The sequence below is a fragment of the Macrobrachium rosenbergii genome, chromosome 41, assembly GCF_040412425.1.
Source record: "Macrobrachium rosenbergii isolate ZJJX-2024 chromosome 41, ASM4041242v1, whole genome shotgun sequence".
Classification (NCBI taxonomy): Eukaryota; Metazoa; Arthropoda; class Malacostraca; order Decapoda; family Palaemonidae; genus Macrobrachium; species Macrobrachium rosenbergii.
Window position 1 is genome coordinate 1,305,191 of NC_089781.1, and position 14,361 is coordinate 1,319,551.

Consider the following 14,361-nt stretch of genomic DNA (forward strand, 5'->3'; position numbering starts at 1 on the left):
CAGGCAGAGGGAAAGCGAGAAAGTGTGAGGGGAATATGAGGAAAGGAGAGGGAGAGGAGACATTCTTTTGTCCTGCGTACGTCTTCCTGTCAACCGTCAGCACAGATTCCCTTCTACCTAGCCACTTTCAGTCCCTCCCCTTCTCATCACCTACGCCCCTTCCACGCTCAGTCCCTCACCCTTGCATTTCGATCAAGTCTGCTATGCCGACGATACCGACGTTTGTCCAAAGCATTTGGGGGTTTCGGTGATAATTAAATGTTTTGTCCGGACGAAAGGATTATTGGCAAGAGGGTCTGTTGACCCCTTCCCGAAATCCCTTTCCATTGCGGGAGTACACAAGGGTCCTTTTCATTTGGTGGCTCCCTCTATCTATGTAGCCCAGACATCAACAGTATTACCATGCTCACCAGTCGTTCTCGTCTGACATTGTGTCGTTTCCCTGGGGCAAACTACTGTAGGATGCATAAGCGTCATTCACAGAACAACGCACATGTGAGCATCATAAGGGAAGTGCACAGAGTCCAACCTATACGCAAGCAGCAGGTAAAGCTGGACAGACAACCATGTGACACACGGTTCGCAGATATGTTTCGACTTAAGTACCTATGATTCTTTTCAGATATTGTATGTCATACTCATTTATTTCTATCTTCATGGGACGACCATTATTGTACGCGTTCTGTTATTAAAGAAAATTATCTGCGTCAGGTGGAATAGAAAACATCTGACAAGCAACAGTAACGACCCTAGCCAACCTAACTTTTCTTACTTGGTCCAACGGACTGGAAACGGTTAGGTTTATGAAATCACAAAAGCACGGTAGGATTAGTGATGCACATCTGGCCAGAGAAAGAATTCTTAATTTCAAAAAAATAAAAATCTTCATAAGACATTAAAAATATTCTAAGCGTTTTATAAACGTAACTTTCAACAACAGCAAAGATAATATCCAGGAAATGAACACCAGCAAATACGCTAGAACAGGAAGTACTAGTACGACAGGTGTTTCTCATAAGAAGATACTTACGGAAAATAATCTTTATGTCTCTCTCTTTATACTGATGATATCATTTTGTAATGCATTCTCCATACTGCTTCCTTTCAGGTTACAGGTTCACCGAACACGTAACGAGAATAAACACCAAAAATCTAACCAAGCAAATTCTTATTTACTTACCATGATGTGGAATACATGCAGGTCACACACTACGCATTTAATATCACTTCAACGCGACACTTGAGCACTTAATTAACTTAATCCTGCAAATACCCTAACGATCTCTGTAGCTATAAACAGTAGAATTAGGTGTTGTGGTAGGCGTTAAATGTTAGGTACACCGGCAAATGGCCGTTGCTGGAGGAAATCGCCGAGCAAGGACCGCAAACTGCGCAAAGACGCAGTAACAACAGGAAGTGAAGTTCTCAGCTGCATGGACGCTTCTTTTTCATAGACGCACCAAATAAAAGGACGGAAAATAATATTAGTTTTTGAAAAACCCGATTTTTTACACGTGTTTTTGTTTCCTTAATTTCCCAAGGTATTTCAATAAGTCTGTACAACCCATGCTATATTTTTCAACTATACACTCGTTTCCGTAACGTGAAAAGTAAAAATAAAAGGAATCTTAGTCAATCGGTAGTAAGTGGACAAAGAAAGAAGGAAGGAAAAACCACACGAGCAAAATCGTGCACGGAAGACACAAACGACGACCCGTCAGTGTCTATCGCATACCTGCTGCATAGACTACCGTTCTCTCAACTGTTGCTCTGCAGGCAGTTAATTTTGTTCGTAACTTCACTCAAACACACTGTGGAATACCCTTAAACTTTCAGGTTTGACATGCACTTGCTTTAATTTTTTTAATGCTAAAATTTTTTATTTAGTGTGTACGGGTGTGTAGGATACATATATCTGGGTGTTTTATAACAATATTAAAGTAGCCATACTGTCAAATATGATGGTGATACAAGAGTGGGCGACTCCCGATATTACAGTAGGACGTTATGAATCGTCCCGAATCTCGGGCAAAGGTACTTCCATTCTTCATACTAATGGAAGAGACCAGTAATTTGTTAAGGATTGTCGCTCAGGCTGGACGACGAGAAGTCCCGGCGTAAGGATGTTATGTACAGCCCCAAAGCTCGGATAAGGGCACTCACATTCTGTATATGCTAATAAAGCAATCAGTGGGGCTTTCAATGTTACACATAATAACAGAGAAAACATGAGTGCATACGGCAGTTTTATATATATTATATATATATATATATATATATATATATAATATATATATATATATATATATATATATATATATATATATATATATATATAAAATGATGAAAATAAAGATTGGGGTGTTTACGAAAACAGTGTAAGCTACAATCTGGAATCCTTGGGAGTAAGTAGAGAGACAGGAAGTGCCGGGCAGGTGGATTTCATGAGATGTTGAAACAAAAAGCCGTTAATATCCTGGATGTGCTGCTGGGATGCGTGCAAGAGGTGAGTGTCGCAGTGTGTGGTGGAGTCGACGGTATAGTGATGAGCCTTCTATGTGGGTGTATGGAAAGGATGATGTGGAAGTTTCAGGAGCAAGGGAATCCTCTTGAATTCAACAACTAATTGCTGAAAGAATGAACCAGGTTGTAGGTCCAGCGAAAGTCAACTTAACTGCAAAGCTAGACGTGATTATAATAACACCTTATTTGAACAGCTTATGAACAACGGTTTTGTTGGGCACCATCTTATTTCTTAATATCCGAAAACACGGCATTCCCGCGCAGTGATTTAGGTGTACAAATTTAGCGGATCATTTCTCTTAAGTGAAGCAAAGAGCTAATCTTTCGTTCCGACCTTCTTGTGAGAAGCGATTGCGTCTTCTTCCCTCTTCTACCACTTCCCTCCCTCCCTCCCTCCATCTCTTCCTTCCTTCCACACCCAAAAAGGATTTGTTATCTCATGTTACACTCCTCAACCACTCACAATGCGCATTCTTCTTCTTTCCCCGTCTCCTCCGTCTTGAACGTTATCTCTCTCTCTCTCTCTCTCTCTCTCTCTCTCTCTCTCTCTCTCTCACACATACACAGTCCTAATCGCCTCAGTGGTGTGTATGTGTGTGTGTGATTTGGGACCCGCTCAATTAATCTAGTGCGACTCGTCGCTTTTGTCCCACTGGTCTCCTAACAGGAGCTCCATTGGGGGTATTTTCCCACATTTAAAACCGAGGTTCCTAATGATATTCCCCACCGCTTTCTCTAGGAATTCGTCAGGATATATCCAGGTGCAAAGGAGGCGAGTTTTGCTTTCAACCTGAACAATAAAAGCTCACTTGTAAATGATAATTTTTTTATCCCCAAAAAACACTGGCATACCTGGCGCTAAGTCTAGGGCTAGGCATTCATATGAATACTTTGTCCATCGTTAAGCCCAGGCATTCATATGAATACTTTACCCAACGTTAAGCCCAGGCATTCATATGAATACTTTACCCAACGTTAAGTCTAGGCATTATGAATATCTTTAATAGGCACAGTGGAAGGGGGAAGGTGGAGGGGTTGTAGCTATTCTCGCCAGTGTAGCACTCATTTGAAAATATCGTCTTTTCTTTTTTATTGTTTGGCTCGAAAACGAAGCAAAGCTTTCGTCCATGACACACAACAGAGATGATGCAACCCCAAACACATTGCATACTCATGCAACCAAATGACGCAATGTTCTGAAACTGGTTTTAAAGTGAAGTTAACTTTTATTCCCTGAAATCCTCGGTCCATCATAACCTTGTATAACAAATTATATGCTTAACTAATCAAAAGTAAATGTAATTGGGCTACTGTCGAGGCATAAGTAACATCTTGCACGACGAACTTTCGACGAAAACAACCAAACTCCTGGCAATGAGTCGCCAGATACTGAATGTTCTGTCCTTCAAGACGCTTTACATTTTGCTCTTACTTCTGAAATCCCTCGGCGTCCATCTGAGGCTTCCGAAAATTGGTCCAAATAAGACAAGGCAAGGAAACTGTCTTCTTAATATTAGTGACAATCATGCACGAAACATTAAAGGAAAGGATCCAAGGTCATTTTCATTCAATGTGTCCCTTCTTTTAAATTCAGAGATGCTTGCTGATTCGATTTTTCTTGCAACTGCTACTACTCACAAAAAACAAAAACAACAGTGATGATACGACATAACTGACAACGCCTGATTATGAAATGCAACCGTAAATCCAGCTGTATAATCAAAGCATAAATCACACCTTGCAGACGGCCAGACGGAATATCCTTTGCGTCTCTTGGTCCAAGGGACGATAGATTAATTCATACAATGGTCTGCTCTTATCCTTCCGTATTTGTCTGCAATCTCACTCCCATTTTGCAAAGTTTTTGATTCCTCTGTTTTACATTTTCTAACGAAGAATTTTTCAATCAAAAATTAATCTCTCCGAAGCAATAAAAACCGCATGATGTAAACTAAACTTGTAGTAATACTAATAAAAGGGAAAAATAAAGAAAGAAAAGACAAATGCACGCACACAAAAATAAAATCCTATTTAGTTAAAAAAAAAAGAAGAAAAGATCATCCCCGTGCCCCTTCCTGTTAAAGAAAGAAATATGGGATTGAGAGCCGAGTTCGAGGGGAGGCAACTGATGGAACCACCACGAAAGGGAGACGGTTAGGACAGAAGGGATGTATATTTTTTCTTGCTTTTTTTTCTCCATTTTTGAGAAATGGAGACGGGGACACACCCTCAAATCTAAACCGACAGTCTTCGCAACGCTAACCTCACAATCTTTGCAAATTATGATGCATGTTAATCAAAGATGCACAGGGTACAAGTCTGCCACTGGGGAGACTACGGTTAATAAAACTGCCTTTGTGGTAAAACGAGTAATTATGGTGGAAAAAATCCACCTCTCTAAATTGGATGATTAAGGAGACGGAAGCAGATATGAGGGGGAAAACAAGTCGATAAATGAGAATCCAATGTGATGACTTGGCTAATATAAAAGACAGACTCGTGAACGAAAATGTTTCAGCCGTTGTGTCGGGTGACACATTTAATAGACAAAAGAGAAGCAACTTTAAACTGACATAATGGAAGGGAGATCACACGACATCATTCACTGAAAACAATGTTCCTGGACTAAGTTCACTCATTTAAAAAAAGAAGCCATTGAAATTTTTTAAGAGCCAGGCAGACAGTTCAATGACTAAAGTAAGAATTAAAAAACTGAGCAGTGGGCTAATTTATTTTAATATATGAATAATCAGCTCTACATGTTACTAACGAGGTAGCCTCTTGATTCACTAGCCAGCCAGACACCTTGGACCAATCAAAACACCAGATACTGGATTAAGTTGAATCAGACTGTAACGTTAGACAGACTTTGGCAAACAAACAAAGCACAAAGTGGAGAAAAAAAAAAAACGAATATTTAACTGCATGACTAATGGTGGAAAGACTGAGTAAATGACTCAAAACTTTTTTATTAAACTTTCTGAAAGCCGGTGATAAGGTGCCCACTAGAATTCTTAGCAAAATGAAATGGACCCCACCGCAAAACTACAGGGTTAAATCAATGGAGACATTAGAGTAAATATAGAACTTTCAACAAAAAAGGCCATTATAGAAGTTTATATACAGGAGTGTTTTAAAACAAGTCAGCTATTGTGGCAGCTGACATAGGATATCCATATTAATGAAAAGAACATTAAAAATAATAATGGAAGTCAGCAAACGCAGACATAAAAAATGTGGGCTTACAAAAAACTCTCACTGTTCTGGGTAAACTCATTCATGGGACTGATCGAAGTTGTTATTCATGTGCGCAAAGTTCCTATTAAAAAAATTCTTACTATAATAAAGAAATAACTGAGAAAGCATGAAAAACGACCTAACAAGATTTAAAATTTTGTTAAATTTGAATTCGGAAAAATACAATGGTGAACTCACATTGAATAAAAAAAATAAGATATCCACACGTATTATATTTGATTTAATTCACCAATTAACTTTCTATCACAGTCCATGAATTACAAATTGAGGCAATTTCCTCACGTCCAGAGTACCAGGAATCTTTTCACCCTAAACCGAGACGTTGCTACCCTAAACAACCCCGAGGGAGCGCGCAATACGATACGGGGATTTTGGAGATGGGGGCAGATGGGAGGAGGTGCTGGAAGGGTGAGGGAGGGAGGATGTGGGAGGGACAACAAAGACCAGGAAAGGGAGAGAGAGAGAGAGAGAGAGAGAGAGAGAGAGAGAGAGAGAGAGAGAGAGAGAGAGAGAATGCATGGAGAAACATAAACATCAATTCTCTTGTACCTGGAAGCATTACCTGTTTGGGCATAGCAAACATTATTAAAATTATTATAATTAATAATATAACTATTATTGTTTCCGAATCCACTCTCCTATCCAATGGGATCCTTTGTGAATGTTTGTTAAGAAACAAGTGAAGGAGAATAACAACTAAAAGTTTCATAACCCAGATTTGTACAATCCTCCAAGAGCCTGTCACCTTTTCTGGTGTTCAGAGTTTAACCTCAGTTAGCTGATCCGTTTACAAACGTGGCTTAAGTATGCTAGTCCAATTTGCGCCCGACGTCAGAGCAGGACTGAGAGCAAAGGTGAAGCTCTTTAAGAAGAGGCGCAGGAGAGCATTAATAGAGGAATAATACGGTGCTCAGAACTAGCAGAAGACGGGAAATCGTGAAAATGAACAAGAAATGAGTACAAGGAAAGAAGGATAATGAAAGAAAAGGTAATTTAAATTTGAGATACAAAACTTAAAAATAAGTAAGTTTAATTATAAACAGAAGAAAAAATGGAATACTAAAATACGCAGAATAAAAAGCAACTGTAAAGAAGCAAGAAAAGAGAAAAGATGAGGCGGGCAGAAGACACATCAGAGGAGCATGAGTATGAGAGAGATTACATTTCACCGAGGAAGTCTTAGTCCTCCGACCCCTCACTTAAGAAGGTATGAGAAGAGAGTCTTGATTTACATCTTAAAAAGGAACATTTGCATTGATTTTACTTCCGACTTAATCCGGCTTCTTTCTTTGTGAGTTCTTATTGCAGGACAGCAAGTTCTGCGGAAGGGAACCTTTTTGAAAGGTACAGTAACCTTACTATAAAAAAGAACTACAGTTTATGATAAAATGACTGTAAGGACGCAGGAAGACCTCAAGACAACTAAAAAAGCTAAGACATTTTTTTCAGAGGGTTGATAACATCAGTCTGAAACACCAATGTAGAAAACTCCATTGGCGAAAAGTTGGCACTTGCTGGAAATAAACATTTTTAACCGTGAATGCGTACGTTATTCTTGAGGAATAACGCACAGGCAAAATATATAAGGCTGAAATCTGAATTAATTTGGGAAGATGCAATGATACTTTTTATTCTTAGCAATTAAGACAATCAACGGTAAGGCCTGGACTCATTCAAGAAAGAATCCGTTGACCACATAAGAAATTAAAATGAGGTTAATGCACCTTACAGACTTTAGTAAGTTTCCAAAGTAACTTAATATGGCTAATGATCACCTAACGTAAACATCAATAAGTCATCTACATTATATTCTTGAGTGAAACCGCAATCTACCCTTGGTCGGTTTTCAAAGAGGGCCATTAGGACCCGAAACCTCAAATGTCTCTCGGCCACATATTTCGACCGCAAGAGTAATGGCTGCGGAAGAGAACAATTGCTTTCCGTTTGGGCTTATCTGCATCCCCCCAAAAGACACTCGGCGGCGATCTGTCTCCACCCCTTCAGCAACACTAAGTTATGGCTGGAATTCTATGGGATCCTTAAAATACAACCTCTCAGTGTCCCTTTGGAATAACTTCCGAGCCATTTCTCTCTTTCTCTCTCTCTTAAGGATGCATTTTGACCAAAATGAAGAATGCCTCAACTGTAAGTGGGACATGAATAAACATTTGTCTTTCCAAGTTTCTGGCAGGTGAGAGGCTTTAAGCTAAGGGGAAGAATGAGGGTGGCGACGGGCTGGGTTGAAGGTCGGGTTTGATGTAAGATGTGAGGGGAGGGCTAACCACGACCACTACGTGCCAGTAGGAAAATGAAGACTTCAAGTCAAAATACTGCATTCAAGAGACGCCATTTTCAAAAATATTCCGTGTGTGCTTATTCGATTAATTTTTTTCCCCTTCCTCTTTCTTGCATCTGTTGTTGATTTATGGTGATGCAATCGCCGAGCCGCGATTCGCAACGCGAGTGATCACGTGAAGAATCGGGGCAGACGAAAAGATTCCGTCTGACTTCAAGATGTCATGAATTTAAAAGACCCTCCTGTAATCATCTTGAATCGAAGAACAGCATTCAGGAGAGAATCGCTGAATGTAAATGCCGAATAAATCAATTCGCTTAGTCTCGACGTTGTTACAGAATTGCCCAAATAAATCAAGAGGATAAAGTCTCAGAGTGAAGGTGGGGCTGAATGTACTGAAGTTTCAGGAGCCGTTAGAAATTCTGTCAACGTAGACAGCATTGAACCCTCATCCTTTTTTTTTTATCTTTTTTTTTTTAAGAGTAAAGACCAATGGAAGGAACAACTAGGGTGATTTTTCTTTTTAGCGCAGTCGCGAAGAAATAAAATGAAAGAACTTTTGAACCGGTCAGCATGAATTTACAATATCTCAGGATGCCAGGTAAACTAAGTACAGAAGCACGTAAACTGCATATTATTGAAAGATTGGCTGCCACTTCTATTTCTGATGCTTAGAGCAAGAATGACTTATTCATACTTCGTTTTTTTATGAGAGACGTTTAATGATGAGGGATAAACCTAATGGCCATTCCAAACCTAACAAGAATATCTAATATACAACAAATGTACCTGTCACATTTCACATCTCCACTAACCTGTATCCATTCAAATTGCCTTTAAATATGGCAAAAGAATGATTAACATTGAAAGAATCCGTTGCTATACTGATAAACTTTTCTCTTGAATTACATGTTCTCTTCCGTTTTTCATTAAGAATGTATTTTTATGGCTTCAAGAAAGCTTCGCTTTAAAACAAATAAATAAATAAAAATGTAATGAAAAAATAACGAAGCATAAGGAAATTGCGTGTGTATTGTGTTACAGCCATGAAACAAAGTACCAAAACCATGTACTACTTACTATCAAGACCTCAGTTCTGGCATAGGCACTACTGGGTTGAGGATTATTTTGGACAGCAAAGAAGAACATCGTAATTATCAAGTGCTAAGAGAGAGAAGATAAGTTTGAAACTTCTGAACTAATCTATAATCGACTAACATAACTCCATCTACCTCAGCGTTCCCCCTACGTTCTGGTCTTTGATGAGGCAAAACTTATTTTGAAGTTATTTTCAGCCCTGTGATTTATGGATGAAACGGGGGAGAAGGAAATGAGAGAGAGAGAGAGAGAGAGAGAGAGAGAGAGAGAGAGAGAGAGAGAGAGAGAGAGAATGCGCACTCATTCACCAATTTGAAATGTAACAAAAGTACAAAAAATAGTTTTCTATACAACACCGATTACTCTAGAAAAAAAAAAGATAAACCACGAATTTATAAAGATTTGAATCAACATAAAACGCTGATATTAACAAAACAAATAATGATATGCATTCTATATAACAGGTCATAGCTTATAGTCTCTATAAAAAGTGGCAACACCATGCGTATTTTTCGAATAGTGTCCCTACAAAATTGTGCATTACCACATCGATCTTAACCTAACTCACCCAAAGGCGTCATTCTTTACTTGATCCATCTTAGATCGCTGTAACCTAGCAAGGGACTCCACCCCACCCACTTCCCTCGATATTAACTTTGACTGGGACAAATCTCTAAAATTCCATTAAGACATCAATATTCGCACTATCAATAGTCGGTAGTATCCATGAAGTTACAATACTTTGGTAGGTACTGTATATTATTTAGTAATGGTGTTCACGGATCTTTATTTCTATAGTTGTTAGATGATACAGAAGTCGTTTATCGAGAGATATAACAAAAACAAAGAAGCATACATGTTTGAGAAGGATGGACACAACTTTAATAAAAGTAGTTTTTTCAAGTAAAATACACAGTAAATAAACTACCACAGAGTATCAGAAACAACAAAAGAGAAGAAGCAGTGGAAAAGGCAGAGATTATGCCACCAAAGGGGATTAGTGGTGCTTAAGAATTTGGTCATAATCCCTTCGTCTCATCTGCCCCTCCTTCACTAACAACCCTAACCACCCCCACTCTAACACACACACACACACACACACACACACACCTCCGACGTTAGTACAGAACCCCGGCTGTCGTTCCTAGGGACATCCACCGTAAACAGGGGGATGAATAGGGGAAGGAAGACATACTGATGAAAGAGAGAATTGACTAATAAACGTAAAGCGGAGAGAGAGAGAGAGAGAGAGAGAGAGAGAGAGAGAGAGAGAGAGAGAGAGAGAGAGAGAGAGAGAGAGTTGCAATTTGGTGCACACCAAGAAAATATAATCAGATCCAAATCAGATAATACAATAAACCTAAGAATAAATTAAATGAATGATAATTAAAACCGAGAACAACAATGTGGAAGCATATGGGCAAAGTAAAAGCGCATTAATGCAAAGGGAAAGAGAAATGTGTAGCTAGCAATAACCACAAGTAAGTAAACTAAAATTTCAGTTGAATGATGCTAACATATTAATTGTGTTTATATTAGCATATGTATGTATATATTTATATATATATATATATATATATATATATATATATATATATATATATATATATATATATATATATATATATATATATATATATAGTATATCTTCTATATATATAAAAATGGATGGATGTATATGTGTGTGTATGTATTCCAGCATAACACTGAAACGCATTGAGCATTTTCAACCAAACTTGGTGTACATATGGCATACTATCTGGAAAAGCATACGGTGAGGGTAAGACATCACTAGCACCAAAGGGCACCATAGGGGTGGGGGGGGAAGGGCTCCCCTGAAACAGGGCTGGTTCTGCCTGTAGACTTAGTAATTAAATAAACTCTATGGGTTTATCATACCTCATTTTGGTATACATATGACTTACTATCTGGAAAAGAATACTGTGGGAGTAAGACATCACTGGCACAAATGGGGGTTGGGGTGGGAAGACGTGTGCAAAAATACCTGAAAACAACATATATTAATGTCTAATCCATAGTTTTAGAGGTCACTGGGATGAATAATGACACTCCCAATGCCCTTTATGTCCAAGTTCAGCCCAGGCAGGAAGGGGGGTAAAAAGGGGTGAAAAATAAAATGTCAGAAATGACAGATATTAGTCTTTCTCCAGGAAAATCAAACGGTAAATATTCTATGAGATAGGCTACACTAAGCAACAACAGGTCTCCATAATCCAGTGGGTCACATATATCACTTTTATCTTTATTCAGTGGAACGACTATTTAGTTTCATCTATTCCCTAGATGAATGTGGCAGTGCAGTTATTTTATTTTTTTGCTTTTCTTTCACATTTTGAACCACTACTGAACTAATTTCTTTTAAAACAGCATCTTTCTCGTAATCCCATCAACGGCTGGCATCTTTTCATTTCTGAACACTTCGACCAGAAGGCTCATTAATTGACTGTGTCTCTTTACGCCCTATTCAATTATTCCATAAGATTCATTCTGATTAAACAAACTTACATTTACCCATTCCATTCTTACATCATTCGGCTCTGCCTCTCTTTTACCTTCCACATTCAATAAATTTTCAAAATACCCCCTCCATCGACCGAGGACTACAGCCACTTCAGACACCAACTCTGCATCTTTTAGTCCAAGATCTCCAACATGTTCCATCAAACTTTTATCCTAACAGTAACTTAACAACAGGTCTCCTGCAAAACAATGCACTTTTCTTCTTTATTAGAGATCTTGTCCTTTGCAGCTTTTCCCTCATTTATTCTTTACGTAATATCAATGCATCTTTTCATCAAAGAGAAAAGATTAAAGAAAGCAGGTGGAACTTCTGTCATTTCTTTGAACTCCATCGACCAGTGGAAGCTGGGAAGCAAGATTTGATAACTTTTATCCTTACAAAAGGTAAAAACAATGATATATATACCTTTATATATTCAAACATATGAATGCATCAGTAGAAAAGATTAAAGAAATATGGAATCATAGCTGGGAAGCAAGAGATAATATCACAAATATAAAGAGATATATATATATATATATATATATATATATATATATATATATATATATATATATATATATATATATATATATATATATATATATATAGAGAGAGAGAGAGAGAGAGAGAGAGAGAGAGAGAGAGAGAGCAATAAAAGGCAGCCGGACGACGCAAATCTAGAGATGAGATAAAGTTTGACGTTTCGAACCCCGGCCACTTACGAGAAACATTGGCCAAGTCAAAACACTGGGGAAGCGGAAGATGGAACAGGGAGAGAAAGAGGATGGGAATGGAATAAAAAGAAAAAAGATTTTTTTTTCTAAAAAAAGAAGTGTGGGATTGAGACGAAAAGGGGCAGTGAAGTAAAATAATGTTAGGAACGATAAATGTGCTTTATATCGAAGAGAAAATCCCTGTCACATGCAAGCAACACAATAAATTGCAGAAGTGCCGTCACTAAAGGCCGAAGTGAAATCTGCAAAATGCTTTACATCTGCAATTGTCAGCGAGTCTTTGCCTTGCTGAACGGAATAATTCAACCGAACAATGTCCTCCCGAGAAATGGAGGAAAATATTACAACTTATTCATTAATACGAAATAGCTGCTCTTAACATTGGACAAAAATAAAATCATCAATATCGCAGATACCCTTTTTTATGCATTCTCAGTGGTTCCATTGTTAAGTTTGTTTATGATCTGATGGAATGGAATAAAGAATGTAAAGAATAATTTAGGTTTTGCATTCTAGTTTAGTCTGTTCATAAAATAATAAAACAAAATAAAACAAAAATTTCAGTGATGTAGAAACTAATCGAATCAATATATTTTTGTTTTACTGGATGCCTTTTTGAATTTAGAGGCGTTGGGCCCTAGGGGCAGAACCTTCCAGCTCTCAGCAAGTCTCTTTGCCTTCTTTTTGACCATAGCTGACCTTGGTACCAATTCAAAGATGGTCGATTGGTAAGCGGCAGGCAGGATCAAACTGAGGACCTTTCCAACAAAAGTCAATTGTTTTTTCTTTACTTCTTTCATTAAATCTTAAGATGAAACCCCTTATGGACGGAACCAAAAGACTATAAAGCCACGAGAACTCCAAAGGGGAATCAGCCTGCATAGAGGGACAAGTTTATGTGATAAACAAATAAATATGGGAGAGTATACAATTAAACCAATACAGCTGAATTCAGGAGACGTCAGCAGAAAGCAGGAATTAATTTGCTCCTCAATTCATCATTTGGAGATCAGAAGTTTCCACGACTGCACAGGCAAAATGTGCCACATTTTAGTTGTAGCCAAGAAAAAACTTCTATCAAACTGAGTAACATTAAACCTGATACTAGAAAACGACACACTGTTTGCAATAGCATAATATATATATTATTCAACATCGGACAGTTTCTTATAACAAGGGATGGCTCCTGACGAAGGACAAGTCATCGATCACTGCCACCGTCATATTTTAACTGCTGGATCATGAACAAACTTCTGTGCAAATGTCATAATGTCACTAATCTTCACAGACGTAAACAGAAGTCCCTACGGCACCATGGAAACCCTCCTACACATACACACAAACACATACACACACACACACACACACACACACACACTGCGCCATTCACCTTAGTATTGGAAGCGCGCTCTCGCTTCCCTGATGGCGAGTTTTCCAACAGCTCTTTCGCCCCATCTTTTCACCAGTTTCTAGGTCTTCTCCTCCTTCCTACTAATCCTTCCTCATAACTCTTCAAAAGTGTGTACTACATTTTTTCAAACTATCATGCGAGACATGAATATATTTAATATGCAGAACTGAAAGTAAACCGTGAAAGAAATATATCAAATAGATGTATAATAATACTGTATAAGTAAGTATAAATTATGAGTGTTAAAACACTCAATTAACACAGCACCGAAGACTTCAAAATCATGACTTCGAGGTTTCGCATAGAATAGACAGTACAATTAAGCTGGAGTGAAGCTGAGCCTAATGGATTAAAATTTGTCCATAATAATGAGGATTCCTCCAAAAATTTTGTATCCGGAACCAGATCTTTCAAACAAGACCTCTTTGACAAATGGCAAAAAATTCACCTGATTTTGTTTTTCATACTAAGAAATAATCTCATCATCAAACAAAGCCACTGTAGAAGTTAGCTAATA

The 14,361-nt window shown here is 38.1% G+C and overlaps 1 protein-coding gene across 1 annotated transcript in view; it reads right to left on the reverse strand.

Annotated features, from left to right (window-relative positions):
• Lac (Lachesin) overlaps nt 1–14,361 on the reverse strand; it is a 396,064-nt gene that overhangs the window by 36,812 nt on the left and 344,891 nt on the right. The window lies entirely within an intron of this gene.